Source organism: Hypanus sabinus, unplaced genomic scaffold (assembly GCF_030144855.1).
Source record: "Hypanus sabinus isolate sHypSab1 unplaced genomic scaffold, sHypSab1.hap1 scaffold_459, whole genome shotgun sequence".
Classification (NCBI taxonomy): Eukaryota; Metazoa; Chordata; class Chondrichthyes; order Myliobatiformes; family Dasyatidae; genus Hypanus; species Hypanus sabinus.
The window spans coordinates 177489-195100 of NW_026781332.1; the positions used below are offsets into that span (position 1 = coordinate 177489).

General features: G+C 43.3%; 1 long non-coding RNA gene across 2 annotated transcripts; it reads right to left on the minus strand.

Moving 5' to 3' along the window:
• Positions 1-530: 530 nt before the first annotated feature.
• LOC132389009 (uncharacterized) lies at positions 531-16402 on the minus strand. 2 transcript variants are annotated; one of them, XR_009510399.1, is made up of 3 exons: positions 12311-16402; positions 11793-12273; positions 531-2779 (listed from the first exon to the last, which is right to left on the minus strand). It is a non-coding gene; the product is annotated as an uncharacterized LOC132389009 (long non-coding RNA). The 2 variants fall into 2 exon arrangements; XR_009510400.1 differs by having other exon boundaries at positions 531-2114; positions 2152-2779; positions 11793-16402.
• Positions 16403-17612: the final 1210 nt, after the last annotated feature.

Here is a 17612-nt window from a genome sequence, read left to right on the forward strand (position 1 = left end):
CTTTCCTATCCGTGTACCTGTCCGTATCCCTCTAAACCTTTCCTATCCGTGTACCTGTCCGTATCACTCCAAACCTTTCCTATCTGTGTACCTGTCCGTATCCCTCTAAACTGTTCCTATCTGAGCACCTGTCCGTATCCCTCTAAACTGTTCCTATCTGAGCACCTGTCCGTATCCCTCTAAACTGTTCCTATCTGAGCACCTGTCCGTATCCCTCTAAACTGTTCCTATCTGAGCACCTGTCCGTATCCCTCTAAACTGTTCCTATCTGAGCACCTGTCCGTATCCCTGTAAACTGTTCCTATCTGAGCACCTGTCCGTATCCCTCTAAACATTTCCTATCCATGTACCTGTCCGTATCCCTCTAAACATTTCCTATCCATGTACCTGTCCGTATCCCTCTAAACATTTCCTATCCATGTACCTGTCCGTATCCCTCTAAACATTTCCTATCCATGTACCTGTCCATATCCCTCTAAAGATTTCCTATCTGAGTACATGTCCGAATGCCTCTAAACATTTCCTATCCATGTACCTGTCCGTATCCCTCTAAACTGTTCCTATCTGAGCACCTGTCCGTATCCCTCTAAACATTTCCTATCTGAGTACATGTCCGAATGCCTCTAAACTGTTCCTATCTGAGCACCTGTCCATATCCCTCTAAACATTTCCTATCCATGTACCTGTCCGTATCCCTCTAAACATTTCCCATCTATGCACCTGTCCGTATCCCTCTAAACCTTTCCTATCTGAGTACATGTCCGAATGCCTCTAAACCTTTCCTATCCGTGTACCTGTCCATATCCCTCTAAACTATTTCTATCCGTGCACCTGGCCGTATCCCTCTATACCTTTCCTATCCGTGTACCTGTCCGTATCCCTCTATACCTTTCCTATCCGTGTACCTGTCCATATCCCTCTAAACTATTTCTATCCGTGCACCTGGCCGTATCCCTCTAAATATTTCCCATCTATGTACCTGTCCGTATCCCTCTAAACCTTTCCTATCCGTGTACCTGTCCGTATCCCACTAAACTATTCCTTTACGTGTACCTGTCCGTATCCCTCTAAACATTTGCTATCAGTTTACCTGTCCATATTAATCTAAACTATTCCTATCCGTGCACCTGTCCGTATCCCTCTAAACCTTTCCTGTCCGTATCCCTCTAAACATTTCCTATCTGTGTACCTGTACATATCCCTCAAAACATTTGCTATCTGTGTACCTGTCAATATCCCTCTAAAACTTTCCTATCCGTGTACCTGTCCATATCCCTCTAAACCTTTCCTATCCGTGAACCTGTCCGTATCCGTCTAAACCTTTCCTATCCCTGTACCTCTACATAGCCCTCTAAACATATCCTATCCGTGTGCCTCTCCGTATCCCTCTAAACCTTTCCTATCCCTGTACCTGTCCATATCCCTCTAAACCTTTCCTATCCGTGTACCTGTCCGTATCCCTCTAAACATTTCCTATCTGTGTACCTGACTGTATCCGTCTAAACTATTCCTATACATGTACCTGTCCGTATCCTTCTAAACCTTTCCTATCAGTGTACCTGTCCGTACCCCTCTATACATTCCCTATCCATGTACCTGTCCGTATACCTCTAAACATTTCCTATCTGTACACCTGTCCATATCCCTCTAAACTATTTCTATCCGTGCACCTGACCATATCCCTCTAAACATTTCCTATCCGTGTACCTGTCCGTATCCCTCTAAACATTTCCAATCTGTGTACCTGTCCGTATCCCTCTAAACCTTTCTTATCCGTGTACCTGTCCATATCCCTCTAAACATTCCCTGTCCGTGTACCTGTCCGTATCAATCTAAACCTTTCCTATCCGTGTACCTGTCTGTATCACTCTAAACATTTCCCATCTATGTACCTGTCCGTATCCCTCTAAACCTTTCCTATCTGTGTACCTGTCTGTATCCGTCTAAACTATTCCTATCCGTGTACCTGTCCGTATCAATCTAAACCTTTCCTATCCGTGTACCTGTCTGTATCACTCTAAACATTTCCCATCTATGTACCTGTCCGTATCCCTCTAAACCTTTCCTATCTGTGTACCTGTCTGTATCCGTCTAAACTATTCCTATCCGTGTACCTGTCCGTATCCCTCTAAACATTCCCTGTCCGTGTACCTGTCCGTATCAATCTAAACCTTTCCTATCCGTGTACCTGTCTGTATCACTCTAAACATTTCCCATCTATGTACCTGTCCGTATCCCTCTAAACCTTTCCTATCTGTGTACCTGTCTGTATCCGTCTAAACTATTCCTATCCGTGTACCTGTCCGTATCCCTCTAAACATTCCCTGTCCGTGTACCTGCCGGACCCCTCTAAACCTTTCCTATCCGTGTACATGTCTGTATCACTCTAAACATTTCCCATCTATATACCTGTCCGTATCCCTCTAAACCTTTCCTATCTGTGTACCTATGCACATCCCTCAAAACATTTCCTATCTGTGTACCTGTCCATATCCCTGTAAATATTTCCTATCTATGTACCTGTCCGTATCCCTGTAAACATTTCCTATCTGTATACCTGTCCATATCACTCGAAACTATTCCTATCCGTGTACGTATCCGTATCCCTCTAAACCTTTCGTATCCGTGTACCTGTCCATATCCCTCTAAACCTTTCCTATTCCTGTACCTGTCCGTATCCTTCTAAACATTTCCCATCTGTGTACCTGTCCATATCCCTCTAAACTATTCCTATCCGTGTACCTGTGCATATCCCTCTAAACATTTCCAATCTGTGTACCTGTCCGTATCCCTCTAAACCTTTCTTATCCGTGTACCTGTCCGTATCCCTCTAAACCTTTCCTATCTGTGTACCTGTCTGTATCCGTCTAAACTATTCCTATCCGTGTACCTGTCCGTATCCCTCTAAACATTCCCTGTCCGTGTACCTGTCCGTATCAATCTAAACCTTTCCTATCCGTGTACCTGTCTGTATCACTCTAAACATTTCCCATCTATGTACCTGTCCGTATCCCTCTAAACCTTTCCTATCTGTGTACCTGTCTGTATCCGTCTAAACTATTCCTATCCGTGTACCTGTCCGTATCCCTCTAAACATTCCCTGTCCGTGTACCTGCCGGACCCCTCTAAACCTTTCCTATCCGTGTACATGTCTGTATCACTCTAAACATTTCCCATCTATATACCTGTCCATATCCCTCTAAACCTTTCCTATCCGTGTACCTGTCCGTATCCCTCTAAACCTTTCCTATCTGTGTACCTGTCCGTATCCCTCTAAACCTTTCCTATCTGTGTACCTGTCCGTATCCCTCTAAATCTTTCCTATCCGTCAACCTGTCCGTATCGGTCTAAACCTTTCGTATCCCTGTACCTGTCCATATCCCTCTAAACATTTCCTATCTATGTACCTGTCCATATACCTCTAAACATTTGCTATCTGTGTACCTGTCAATATCCCTCTAACACTTTCCTATCAGTGTACCTGTCCGTACCCCTCTATACATTCCCTATCCATGTACCTGTCCATATACCTCTAAACATTTCCTATCTGTGCACCTGTCCATATCCCTCTAAACTATTTCTGTCCGTGCACCTGACCATATCCCTCTAAACATTTCCTATCTGTGTACCTATGCACATCCCTCAAAACATTTCCTATCTGTGTACCTGTCCATATCCCTGTAAATATTTCCTATCTATGTACCTGTCCGTATCCCTGTAAACATTTCCTATCTGTATACCTGTCCATATCACTCGAAACTATTCCTATCTGTGTACCTGTCCATATCCCTCTAAATATTTCCTATCTATATACCTGTCCGTATCCCTGTAAACATTTCCTATCTGTATACCTGTCCATATCCCTCTAAACCTTTCCTATTCCTGTACCTGTCCGTATCCCTCTAAACATTTTCCATCTGTGTACCTGTCCATATCCCTCTAAACTATTCCTATCCGTGTACCTGTGCATATCCCTCTAAACATTTCCTATCTGTGTACCTGTCCATATCCCTCTAAACATTTCCAATCTGTGTACCTGTCCGTATCCCTCTAAACCTTTCCTATCCGTGTACCTGTCCATATCCCTCTAAACATTTCCCATCTGTGTACCTGTCCATATCCCTCTAAACCTTTCCAATCTGTGTACCTGTCCGTATCCCTCTAAACCTTTCTTATCAGTGTACCTGTCCGTACCCCTCTATACATTCCCTATCCATGTACCTGTCCATATACCTCTAAACATTTCCTATCTGTGCACCTGTCCATATCCCTCTAAACTATTTCTGTCCGTGCACCTGACCATATCCCTCTAAACATTTCCTATCCGTGTACCTGTACGAATCCCTCTAAACATTTCCTATCTGTGTACCTATGCATATCCCTCAAAACATTTCCTATCTGTGTACCTGTCCATATCCCTGTAAATATTTCCTATCTATGTACCTGTCCGTATCCCTGTAAACATTTCCTATCTGTATACCTGTCCATATCACTCGAAACTATTCCTATCCGTGTACGTATCCGTATCCCTCTAAACCTTTCGTATCCGTGTACCTGTCCATATCCCTCTAAACCTTTCCTATTCCTGTACCTGTCCGTATCCTTCTAAACATTTCCCATCTGTGTACCTGTCCATATCCCTCTAAACTATTCCTATCCGTGTACCTGTGCATATCCCTCTAAACATTTCCTATCTGTGTACCTGTCCATATCCCTCTAAACATTTCCAATCTGTGTAACTGTCCGTATCCCTCTAAACCTTTCCTATTCATGTACCTGTCCATATCCCTCAAAACCTTTCCTATCCCGGTACCTGTCCGTATCACTCTAAACATTTCCTATCTGTGTACCTGTCTGTATCCGTCTAAACTATTCCTATCCATGTACCTGTCCGTATCCTTCTAAACCTTTCCTATCAGTGTACCTCTCCGTATCTCTCAAAACATTCCCTATCCATGTACCTGTCCGTATCCCTCTAAACATTTCTTATCCGTGTACCTGTCCATATCCCTCTAAACATTCCCTGTCCGTGTACCTGTCTGTATCACTCTAAACATTTCCCATCTATGTACCTGTCCGTATCCCTCTAAACCTTTCCTATCTGTGTACCTGTCTGTATCCGTCTAAACTATTCCTATCCGTGTACCTGTCCGTATCCCTCTAAACATTCCCTGTCCGTGTACCTGCCGGACCCCTCTAAACCTTTCCTATCCGTGTACATGTCTGTATCACTCTAAACATTTCCCATCTATATACCTGTCCGTATCCCTCTAAACCTTTCCTATCTGTGTACCTGTCCGTATCCCTCTAAACCTTTCCTATCCGTGTACCTGTCCATATCCCTCTAAACCTTTCCTATCCGTGTACCTGTCCGTATCCCTCTAAACCTTTCCTATCTGTGTACCTGTCCGTATCCCTCTAAACCTTTCCTATCTGTGTACCTGTCCGTATCCCTCTAAATCTTTCCTATCCGTCAACCTGTCCGTATCGGTCTAAACCTTTCGTATCCCTGTACCTGTCCATATACCTCTAAACATTTCCTATCTATGTACCTGTCCATATACCTCTAAACATTTGCTATCTGTGTACCTGTCAATATCCCTCTAACACTTTCCTATCCGTGTACCTGTCTATATCCCTCTAAACCTTTCCTATCTGTGTAACTGTCCGTATCCCTCTAAACCTTTCCTATTCATGTACCTGTCCATATCCCTCAAAACCTTTCCTATCCCGGTACCTGTCCGTATCACTCTAAACATTTCCTATCTGTGTACCTGTCTGTATCCGTCTAAACTATTCCTATCCATGTACCTGTCCGTATCCTTCTAAACCTTTCCTATCAGTGTACCTCTCCGTATCTCTCAAAGCATTCCCTATCCATGTACCTGTCCGTATCCCTCTAAACATTTCCTATCCGTGCACCTGTCCATATCACTCTAAACTATTTCTTTCCGTGTACCTGACCGTATCCCTCTAAACATTTCCCATCTGTGTACCTGTCCATATCCCTCTAAACCTTTCCTATCTGTGTAGATGTCCTTATCCCGCTACACATTTGAGATCTGTGCACCTGTCAACATCCCTCTAAACCTTTCCTATCCGTGTACCTGTCTGTATCCATCTAAACATTTCCTATCTGTGTACCTGTCCGTATCCCTCTATACATTTCCTATCCGTGTACCTGTCCGTATCCCTCTAAACCTTTCCTGTCTCTGTACCTGTCCGTATCCCTCTAAACCTGTCCTATCCGTGTACCTGTCCATATCCCTCTCAACATTTCCTATCTGTGTACCTGTCCATATCCCTCTAAACATTTGCTATCTGTCTACCTGTCAATATCCCTCTAAAACTTTCCTATCCGTGTACCTGTCCATATCCCTCCAAATCTTTCCTATCCGTGTACCTCTCCTTATCCCTCTAAACCTTTCCTATCCCTATACCTGTCCATATCCCTCTAAACATTTCCCATCTGTGTACCTGTCCGTATCCCTCTAAACTATTCCTATCCCTGCACCTGTCCGTATCCCTCTAAACATTTCCTATCTGTGTACCTGTCTGTATCCGCCTAAACTATTCCTTTACGTGTACCTGTCCGTATCCCTCTAAACATTTGCTATCAGTTTACCTGTCCATATTAATCTAAACTATTCCTATCCGTGTACCTGTACATATCCCTCTAAACATTTCCTATCCGTGACCTGTCCATATCCCTCTAAACCTTTCTATCTATGTACCTTTCCGTACCACTCTAAACTATTCCTATCCGTGTACCTGTCTGTATCCCTCTAAAACTTTCCTATCCATTTACCTGTCCATATCCCTCTAAACATTTCCTATCTGTGTACCTTTCCATATCCCTATAAACATTTTCTATCCGTGTAACTGTCCATATCCCTCTAAACCTTTCCTATCCGTGTACCTGTCCATATCCGTCTAAACCTTTCCAATCCGTGTACCTGTCCGTATCCCTCTAAACCTTTCCTATCTGTGTACCTGTCCGTATCCCTCTAAACCTTTCCTATCTGTGTACCTGACCGTATCCCTCTAAACCTTTCCTATCTGTGTACCTGTCCATATCCCTCTAAACCTGTCCTATCCGTGTACCTGTCCGTATCCCTCTAAACCTTTCCTGTCCGTATCCCTCTAAACATTTCCTATCTGTGTACCTGTCTGTATCCGTCTAAACTATTCCTATCCGTGTACCTGTCCATATCCCTCTAAACATTTCCTATCTGTGTACCTGTCCATATCCCTCTAAACATTTGCTATCTGTCTACCTGTCAATATCCCTCTAAAACTTTCCTATCCGTGTACCTGTCCATATCCCTCCAAATCTTTCCTATCCGTGTACCTCTCCTTATCCCTCTAAACCTTTCCTATCCCTATACCTGTCCATATCCCTCTAAACATTTCCCATCTGTGTACTTGTCCATATCCCTCTAAACTATTCCTATCCCTGCACCTGTCCGTATCCCTCTAAACATTTCCTATCTGTGTACCTGTCTGTATCCGCCTAAACTATTCCTATCCGTGTACCTGTGCATATCCCTCAAAACATTTCCTATCTGTGTACCTGTCCATATCCCTCTAAACTATTCCTATCCCTGTACCTGTCCGTATCGCTCTAAACATTTCCTATCTGTGTACCTGTCCATATCACTCTATACTATTCCTATCCGTGTACCTGTCCGTATCCCTCTAAACCATTCCCATCTGTGTACCTGTCCATATCCCTCTAAACATTTGCTATCTGTGTACCTGTCAATATCCCTCTAAAACTTTCCTATCCGTGTACTTGTCCATATCCCTCTAAACCTTTCCTATCCCTGTACCTTTCCGTATCCCATCTAAACCTTTCCTATCCGTGTACCTGTCCGTATCCCTCTAAACCTTTCCTATCAGTGTACCTGTCCATATCCCTCTAAACATTTGCTATCTGTGTACCTGTCAATATCCCTCTAAAACTTTCCTATCCGTGTACCTGTCCGTATCCCTCTAAACTATTCCTATCCGTGTACCTGTCCATATCCCTCTAAACCTTTCCTATCCGTGAACCTGTCTGTATCCGTCTAAACCTTTCCTATCCCTGTACCTGTACATAGCCCTCTAAACATATCCTATCCGTGTGCCTCTCCGTATCCCTCTAAACCTTTCCTATCCCTGTACCTGTCCATATCCCTCTAAACCTTTCCTATCCGTGTACCTGTCCGTATCCCTCTAAACATTTCCTATCTGTGTACCTGACTGTATCCGTCTAAACGATTCCTATACATGTACCTGTCCGTATCCTTCTAAACCTTTCCTATCAGTGTACCTGTCCGTACCCCTCTATACATTCCCTATCCATGTACCTGTCCGTATACCTCTAAACATTTCCTATCTGTACACCTGTCCATATCCCTCTAAACTATTTCTATCCGTGCACCTGACCATATCCCTTTAAACATTTCCTATCCGTGTACCTGTACAAATCCCTCTAAACATTTCCTATCTGTGTACCTATGCATATCCCTCAAAACATTTCCTATCTGTGTACCTGTCCATATCCCTCTAAATATTTCCTATCTATGTACCTGTCCGTATCCCTGTAAACATTTCCTATCTGTATACCTGTCCATATCACTCTAAACTATTCCTATCCGTGTACCTATCCGTATCCCTCTAAACCTTTCCTATCTGTGTACCTGTCCGTATCACTCCAAAACCTTTCCTATTCCTGTACCTGTCCGTATCCCTCTAAACATTTCCCATCTGTGTACCTGTCCATATCCCTCTAAACTATTCCTATCCGTGTACCTGTGCATATCCCTCTAAACATTTCCTATCTGTGTACCTGTCCATATCCCTCTCAACATTTCCAATCTGTGTACCTGTCCGTATCCCTCTAAACCTTTCCTATCCGTGTACCTGTCCATATCCCTCTAAACATTTCCCATCTGTGTACCTGTCCATATCCCCCTAAACCTTTCCAATCTGTGTACCTGTCCGTATCCCTCTAAACCTTTCCTATCAGTGTACCTGTCCGTACCACTCTATACATTCCCTATCCATGTACCTGTACGTATACCTCTAAACATTTCCTATCTGTGCACCTGTCCATATCCCTCTAAACTATTCCTATCCGTGTACCTGTGCATATCCCTCTAAACATTTCCTATCCGTGTACCTGTCCATATCCCTCTGAACATTTCCAATCTGTGTACCTATCCGTATCCCTCTAAACCTTTCTTATCCGTGTACCTGTCCATATCCCTCTAAACCTTTCCTATCTGTGTACCTGTCCGTATCCCTCTAAAGCATTCCTATCCATGTACCTGTCCGTATCCCTCTAAACCTTTCCTATCCGTGTACCTGTCCGTATCCCTCTAAAGCATTCCTATCTGTGTAACTGTCCATATCCCTCTAAACCTTTCCTATCCAAGTTCCTGTCCATATCACTCTAAACTATTCCTATCCATGTACCTGTCCGTATCCCTCTAAACCTTTCCTATCCATGTACCTGTCCATATCCCTCTAAACCATTCCTATCCATATACCTGTCGATATCCCTCTAAACATTCCCTAACTGTGTACCTTTCCATATCCCTCTAAACTATTCCTATCTGTGTACCTGTCCGTATCCCTCTAAACTATTCCTTTCCGTGTACCCGTCCATATCCCTTTAAACCTTTCCTATCTATATACCTGTCTGTATCCCTCTATACTATTCCTTTCCGTGTACCTGTCCGTATCCCTCTAAACATTTGCTATCTGTTTACCTGTCCATATAACTCTAAGCTATTCCTATCCGTGAACCTGTACATATCCCTCTAAACATTTCCTATCCGTGACCTGTCCATATACCACTAAACATTTCCTATCCGTGTACCTGTCCGTATCCCTCTAAACCTTTCCTATCTGTGTACCTCTCCGTGTCCCTCTAAACCTTTCCTGTCTCTGTACCTGTCCGTATCCCTCTAAACCTTTCCTATCTGTGTACCTGTCCGTTTCAATCTAAACCTTTCCTATCTGTGTACCTGTCCGTATCCCTCTAAACCTGTCCTATCCGTGTACCTGTCCAAATCCCTCTAAACATTTCCTATCTGTGTACCTGTCCATATCCCTCTAAACATTTGCTATCTGTGTACCCGTCAATATCCCTCTAAAACTTTCCTATCCGTGTACCTGTCCATATCCCTCCAAGCCTTTCCTATCCGTGTACCTCTCCGTATCCATCTAAACCTTTCCTATCCCTATACCTGTCCGTATCCCTCTAAACCTTTCCCATCTGTGTACCTCTCCATATCCCTCTAAACTATTCCTATCCCTGTACCTGTCCGAATCCCTCTAAACATTTCCTATCTGTGTACCTGTCAATATCCGACTAAACTATTCCTATCCGTGTACCTGTGCATATCCCTCAAAACATTTCCTATCTGCGTACCTGTCCGTATCCCTATAAACATTTCTATTCCGTGTACCTGTCCGTATCCCTCTAAACTATTCCTATCCGTGTACCTGTCCATATCCCTCTAAACCTTTCCTATCCGTGAACCTGTCTGTATCCGTCTAAACCTTTCCTATCCCTGTACCTGTACATAGCCCTCTAAACATATCCTATCCGTGTGCCTCTCCGTATCCCTCTAAACCTTTCCTATCCCTGTACCTGTCCATATCCCTCTAAACCTTTCCTATCCGTGTACCTGTCCGTATCCCTCTAAACATTTCCTATCTGTGTACCTGACTGTATCCGTCTAAACTATTCCTATACATGTACCTGTCCGTATCCTTCTAAACCTTTCCTATCAGTGTACCTGTCCGTACCCCTCTATACATTCCCTATCCATGTACCTGTCCGTATACCTCTAAACATTTCCTATCTGTACACCTTTCCATATCCCTCTAAACTATTTCTATCCGTGCACCTGACCATATCCCTTTAAACATTTCCTATCCGTGTACCTGTACAAATCCCTCTAAACATTTCCTATCTGTGTACCTATGCATATCCCTCAAAACATTTCCTATCTGTGTACCTGTCCATATCCCTCTAAATATTTCCTATCTATGTACCTGTCCGTATCCCTGTAAACATTTCCTATCTGTATACCTGTCCATATCACTCTAAACTATTCCTATCCGTGTACCTATCCGTATCCCTCTAAACCTTTCCTATCTGTGTACCTGTCCGTATCCCTCTAAACCTTTCCTATTCCTGTACCTGTCCGTATCCCTCTAAACATTTCCCATCTGTGTACCTGTCCATATCCCTCTAAACTATTCCTATCCGTGTACCTGTGCATATCCCTCTAAACATTTCCTATCTGTGTACCTGTCCATATCCCTCTAAACATTTCCAATCTGTGTACCTGTCCGTATCCCTCTAAACATTTCCTATCCGTGTACCTGTCCATATCCCTCTAAACATTTCCCATCTGTGTACCTGTCCATATCCCCCTAAACCTTTCCAATCTGTGTACCTGTCCGTATCCCTCTAAACCTTTCCTATCAGTGTACCTGTCCGTACCCCTCTATACATTCCCTATCCATGTACCTGTACGTATACCTCTAAATATTTCCTATCTGTGCACCTGTCCATATCCCTCTAAACTATTCCTATCCGTGTACCTGTGCATATCCCTCTAAACATTTCCTATCCGTGTACCTGTCCATATCCCTCTGAACATTTCCAATCTGTGTACCTGTCCGTATCCCTCTAAACCTTTCTTATCCGTGTACCTGTCCATATCCCTCTAAACATTTCCCATCTGTGTACCTGTCCATATCCCTCTAAAACTTTCCAATCGGTGTACCTGTCCGTATCCCTCTAAACCTTTCCTATCCGTGTACCTGTCTGTATCCCTGTGAAACTTTCCTATCCATGAACATGTCCATATCACTCTAAACTATTCCTATCCATGTACCTGTCTGTATCCCTCTAAACCTTTCCTATCTGTGTACCTGTCCGTATCCCTCTAAAGCATTCCTATCTGTGTAACTGTCCATATCCCTCTAAACCTTTCCTATCCATGTTCCTGTCCATATCACTCTAAACTATACCTATCCATGTACCTGTCCGTATCCCTCTAAACCTGTCCTATCCGTGTACCTGTCCATATCCCTCTAAACATTTCCTATCTGTGTACCTGTCCATATCCCTCTAAACATTTGCTATCTGTCTACCTGTCAATATCCCTCTAAAACTTTCCTATCCGTGTACCTGTCCATATCCCTCTAAACCTTTCCTATCCATGTACCTGTCCATATCACTCTAAACTATTCCTATCCATGTACCTGTCCGTATCCCTCTAAACCTTTCCTATCCATGTACCTGTCCATATCCCTCTAAACCATTCCTATCCATATACCTGTCGATATCCCTCTAAACATTCCCTAACTGTGTACCTTTCCATGTCACTCTAAACTATTCCTATCTGTGTACCTGTCCGTATCCCTCTAAACTATTCCTTTCCGTGTACCTGTCCATATCCCTTTAAACCTTTCCTATCTATATACCTGTCTGTATCCCTCTATACTATTCCTTTCCGTGTACCTGTCCGTATCCCTCTAAACATTTGCTATCTGTTTACCTGTCCATATAACTCTAAGCTATTCCTATCCGTGTACCTGTACATATCCCTCTAAACATTTCCTATCCGTGACCTGTCCATATACCACTAAACATTTCCTATCCGTGTACCTGTCCGTATCCCTCTAAACCTTTCCTATCTGTGTACCTCTCCGTGTCCGTCTAAACCTTTCCTGTCTCTGTACCTGTCCATATCCCTCTAAATCTTTCCTATCTGTGTACCTGTCCGTTTCAATCTAAACCTTTCCTATCTGTGTACCTGTCCGTATCCCTCTAAACCTGTCCTATCCGTGTACCTGTCCAAATCCCTCTAAACATTTCCTATCTGTGTACCTGTCCATATCCCTCTAAACATTTCCTCTCTGTGTACCTGTCAATATCCCTCTAAAACTTTCCTATCCGTGTACCTGTCCATATCCCTCCAAACCTTTCCTATCCGTGTACCTCTCCGTATCCCTCTAAACCTTTCCTATCCCTATACCTGTCCGTATCCCTCTAAACCTTTCCCATCTGTGTACCTGTCCATATCCCTCTAAACTATTCCTATCCCTGTACCTGTCCGAATCCCTCTAAACATTTCCTATCTGTGTACCTGTCAATATCCGTCTAAACTATTCCTATCCGTGTACCTGTGCATATCCCTCAAAACATTTCCTATCTGCGTACCTGTCCGTATCCCTCAAAACATTTCCTTACTGTGTACCTGTCCATATCCCTCTAAACGATTCCTATCCCTGTACCTGTCTGTATCCCTCTAAACATTTCCTTACTGTGTACCTGTCCATATCCCTCTAAACTATTCCTATCCCTGTACCTGTCCGTATCCATCTAAACATTTCCTATCTGTGTACCTGTCCGTATCCCTCTATACATTTCCTATCCGTGTACCTGTCCGTATCCCTCTACACCTTTCCTGTCTCTGTACCTGTCCGTATCCCTCTAAACCTGTCCTATCCGTGTACCTGTACATATCCCTCTAAACATTTCCTATCTGTGTACCTGTCCATATCCCTCTAAACATTTGCTAACTGTCTACCTGTCAATATCCCTCTAAAACTTTCCTATCCGTGTACCTGTCCATATCCCTCCAAATCTTTCCTATCCGTGTACCTCTTCTTATCCCTCTAAACCTTTCCTATCCCTATACCTGTCCATATCCCTCTAAACATTTCCCATCTGTGTACCTGTCCATATCCCTCTAAACTATTCCTATCCCTGCACCTGTCCGTATCCCTCTAAACATTTCCTATCTGTGTACCTGTCTGTATCCGCCTAAACTATTCCTATCCGTGTACCTGTGCATATCCCTCAAAACATTTCCTATCTGTGTACCTGTCCATATCCCTCTAAACTATTCCTATCACTGTACCTGTCCGTATCCCTCTAAACATTTCCTATCTGTGTACCTGTCCATATCCCTCTAAACATTTGCTATCTGAGTACCTGTCAATATCCCTCTAAAACTTTCCTATCCGTGTACTTGTCCATATCCCTCTAAACCTTTCCTATCCCTGTACCTTTCCGTATCCCGTCTAAACCTTTCCTATCCGTGTACCTGTCCGTATCCCTCTAAACCTTTCCTATCAGTGTACCTGTCCATATCCCTCTAAACATTTGCTATCTGTGTACCTGTCAATATCCCTCTAAAACTTTCCTATCCGTGTACTTGTCCATATCCCTCTAAACCTTTCCTATCCCTGTACCTTTCCGTATCCCGTCTAAACCTTTCCTATCCGTGTACCTGTCCGTATCCCTCTAAACCTTTCCTATCAGTGTACCTGTCCATATCCCTCTAAACATTTGCTATCTGTGTACCTGTCAATATCCCTCTAAAACTTTCCTATCCGTGTACCTGTCCATATCCCTCCAAATCTTTCCTATCCGTGTACCTCTTCTTATCCCTCTAAACCTTTCCTATCCCTATACCTGTCCATATCCCTCTAAACATTTCCCATCTGTGTACCTGTCCATATCCCTCTAAACTATTCCTATCCCTGCACCTGTCCGTATCCCTCTAAACATTTCCTATCTGTGTACCTGTCTGTATCCGCCTAAACTATTCCTATCCGTGTACCTGTGCATATCCCTCAAAACATTTCCTATCTGTGTACCTGTCCATATCCCTCTAAACTATTCCTATCACTGTACCTGTCCGTATCCCTCTAAACATTTCCTATCTGTGTACCTGTCCATATCACTCTATACTATTCCTATCCGTGTACCTGTCCGTATCCCTCTAAACCATTCCCATCTGTGTACCTGTCCATATCCCTCTAAACATTTGCTATCTGTGTACCTGTCAATATCCCTCTAAAACTTTCCTATCCGTGTACTTGTCCATATCCCTCTAAACCTTTCCTATCCCTGTACCTTTCCGTATCCCGTCTAAACCTTTCCTATCCGTGTACCTGTCCGTATCCCTCTAAACCTTTCCTATCAGTGTACCTGTCCATATCCCTCTAAACATTTGCTATCTGTGTACCTGTCAATATCCCTCTAAAACTTTCCTATCCGTGTACCTGTCCGTATCCCTCTAAACTATTCCTATCCGTGTACCTGTCCATATCCCTCTAAACCTTTCCTATCCGTGAACCTGTCCGTATCCGTCTAAACCTTTCCTATCCCTGTACCTGTACATAGCCCTCTAAACATATCCTATCCGTGTGCCTCTCCGTATCCCTCTAATCCTTTCCTATCCCTGTACCTGTCCGTATCCCTCTAAACCTTTCCTATCCGTGTACCTGTCCGCATCCCTCTAAACATTTCCTATCTGTGTACCTGACTGTATCCGTCTAAACAATTCCTATACATGTACCTGTCCGTATCCTTCTAAACCTTTCCTATCAGTGTACCTGTCCGTACCCCTCTATACATTCCCTATCCATGTTCCTGTCCGTATACCTCTAAACATTTCCTATCTGTACACCTGTCCATATCCCTCTAAACTATTTCTATCCGTGCACCTGACCATATCCCTCTAAGCATTTCCTATCCGTGTACCTGTACAAATCCCTCTAAACATTTCCTATCTGTGTACCTATGCATATCCCTCAAAACATTTCCTATCTGTGTACCTGTCCATATCCCTCTAAATATTTCCTATCTATGTACCTGTCCGTATCCCTGTAAACATTTCCTATCTGTATACCTGTCCATATCACTCTAAACTATTCCTATCTGTGTACCTGTCCGTATCCCTCTAAACCTTTCCTATTCCTGTACCTGTCCGTATCCCTCTAAACATTTCCCATCTGTGTACCTGTCCATATCCCTCTAAACTATTCCTATCCGTGTACGTGTGCATATCCCTCTAAACATTTCCTATCTGTGTACCTGTCCATATCCCTCTAAACATTTCCAAACTGTGTACCTGTCCGTATCCCTCTAAACCTTTCCTATCCGTGTACCTGTCCATATCCCTCTAAACATTTCCCATCTGTGTACCTGTCCATATCCCCCTAAACCTTTCCAATCTGTGTACTTGTCCGTATCCCTCTAAACCTTTCCTATCAGTGTACCTGTCCGTACCCCTCTATACATTCCCTATCCATGTACCTGTACGTATACCTCTAAACATTTCCTATCTGTGCACCTGTCCATATCCCTCTAAACTATTTCTATCCATGCACCTGACCATATCCCTCTAAACATTTCCTATCCGTGTACCTGTACGAATCCCTCTAAACATTTCCTATCTGTGTACCTATGCATATCCCTCAAAACATTTCCTATCTGTGTACCTGTCCATATCCCTCTAAATATTTCCTATCTATGTACCTGTCCATATCCCTCTAAACATTTCCAATCTGTGTACCTGTCCGTATCCCTCTAAACCTTTCTTATCCGTGTACCTGTCCATATCCCTCTAAATATTTCCCATCTGTGTACCTGTCCATATCCCTCTAAACTATTCCTATCCCTGTACCTGTCCGAATCCCTCTAAACATTTCCTATCTGTGTACCTGTCAATATCCGTCTAAACTATTCCTATCCGTGTACCTGTTCATATCCCTCAAAACATTTCCTATCTGCGTACCTGTCCGTATCCCTCAAAACATTTCCTATCTGTGTACCTGTCCATATCCCTCTAAACTATTCCTATACCTGTACCTGTCCGTATCCCTCTAAACATTTCCTATCTGTGTACCTGTCCATATCACTCTATACTATTCCTATCCGTGTACCTGTCCGTATCCCTCTAAACCATTCCCATCTGTGTACCTGTCCATATCCCTCTAAACATTTCCTATCTGTGTACCTGACTGTATCCGTCTAAACTATTCCTATACATGTACCTGTCCGTATCCTTCTAAACCTTTCCTATCAGTGTACCTGTCCGTACCCCTCTATACATTCCCTATCCATGTACCTGTCCGTATACCTCTAAACATTTCCTATCTGTACACCTGTCCATATCCCTCTAAACTATTTCTATCCGTGCACCTGACCATATCCCTCTAAACATTTCCTATCCGTGTACCTGTACAAATCCCTCTAAACATTTCCTATCTGTGTACCTATGCATATCCCTCAAAACATTTCCTATCTGTGTACCTGTCCATATCCCTCTAAATATTTCCTATCTACGTACCTGTCCGTATCCCTGTAAATATTTCCTATCTGTATACCTGTCCATATCACTCTAAACTATTCCTATCCGTGTACCTATCCTTATCCCTCTAAACCTTTCCTATCTGTGTACCTGTCCGTATCCCTCTAAACCTTTCCTATTCCTGTACCTGTCCGTATCCCTCTAAACATTTCCCATCTGTGTACCTGTCCATATCCCTCTAAACTATTCCTATCCGTGTACCTGTGCATATCCCTCTAAACATTTCCTATCTGTGTACCTGTCCATATCCCTCTAAACATTTCCAATCTGTGTACCTGTCCGTATCCCTCTAAACCTTTCCTATCCGTGTACCTGTCCATATCCCTCTAAACATTTCCCATCTGTGTACCTGTCCATATCCCTCTAAACCTTTCCAATCTGTGTACCTGTCCGTATCCCTCTAAACCTTTCCTATCAGTGTACCTGTCCGTA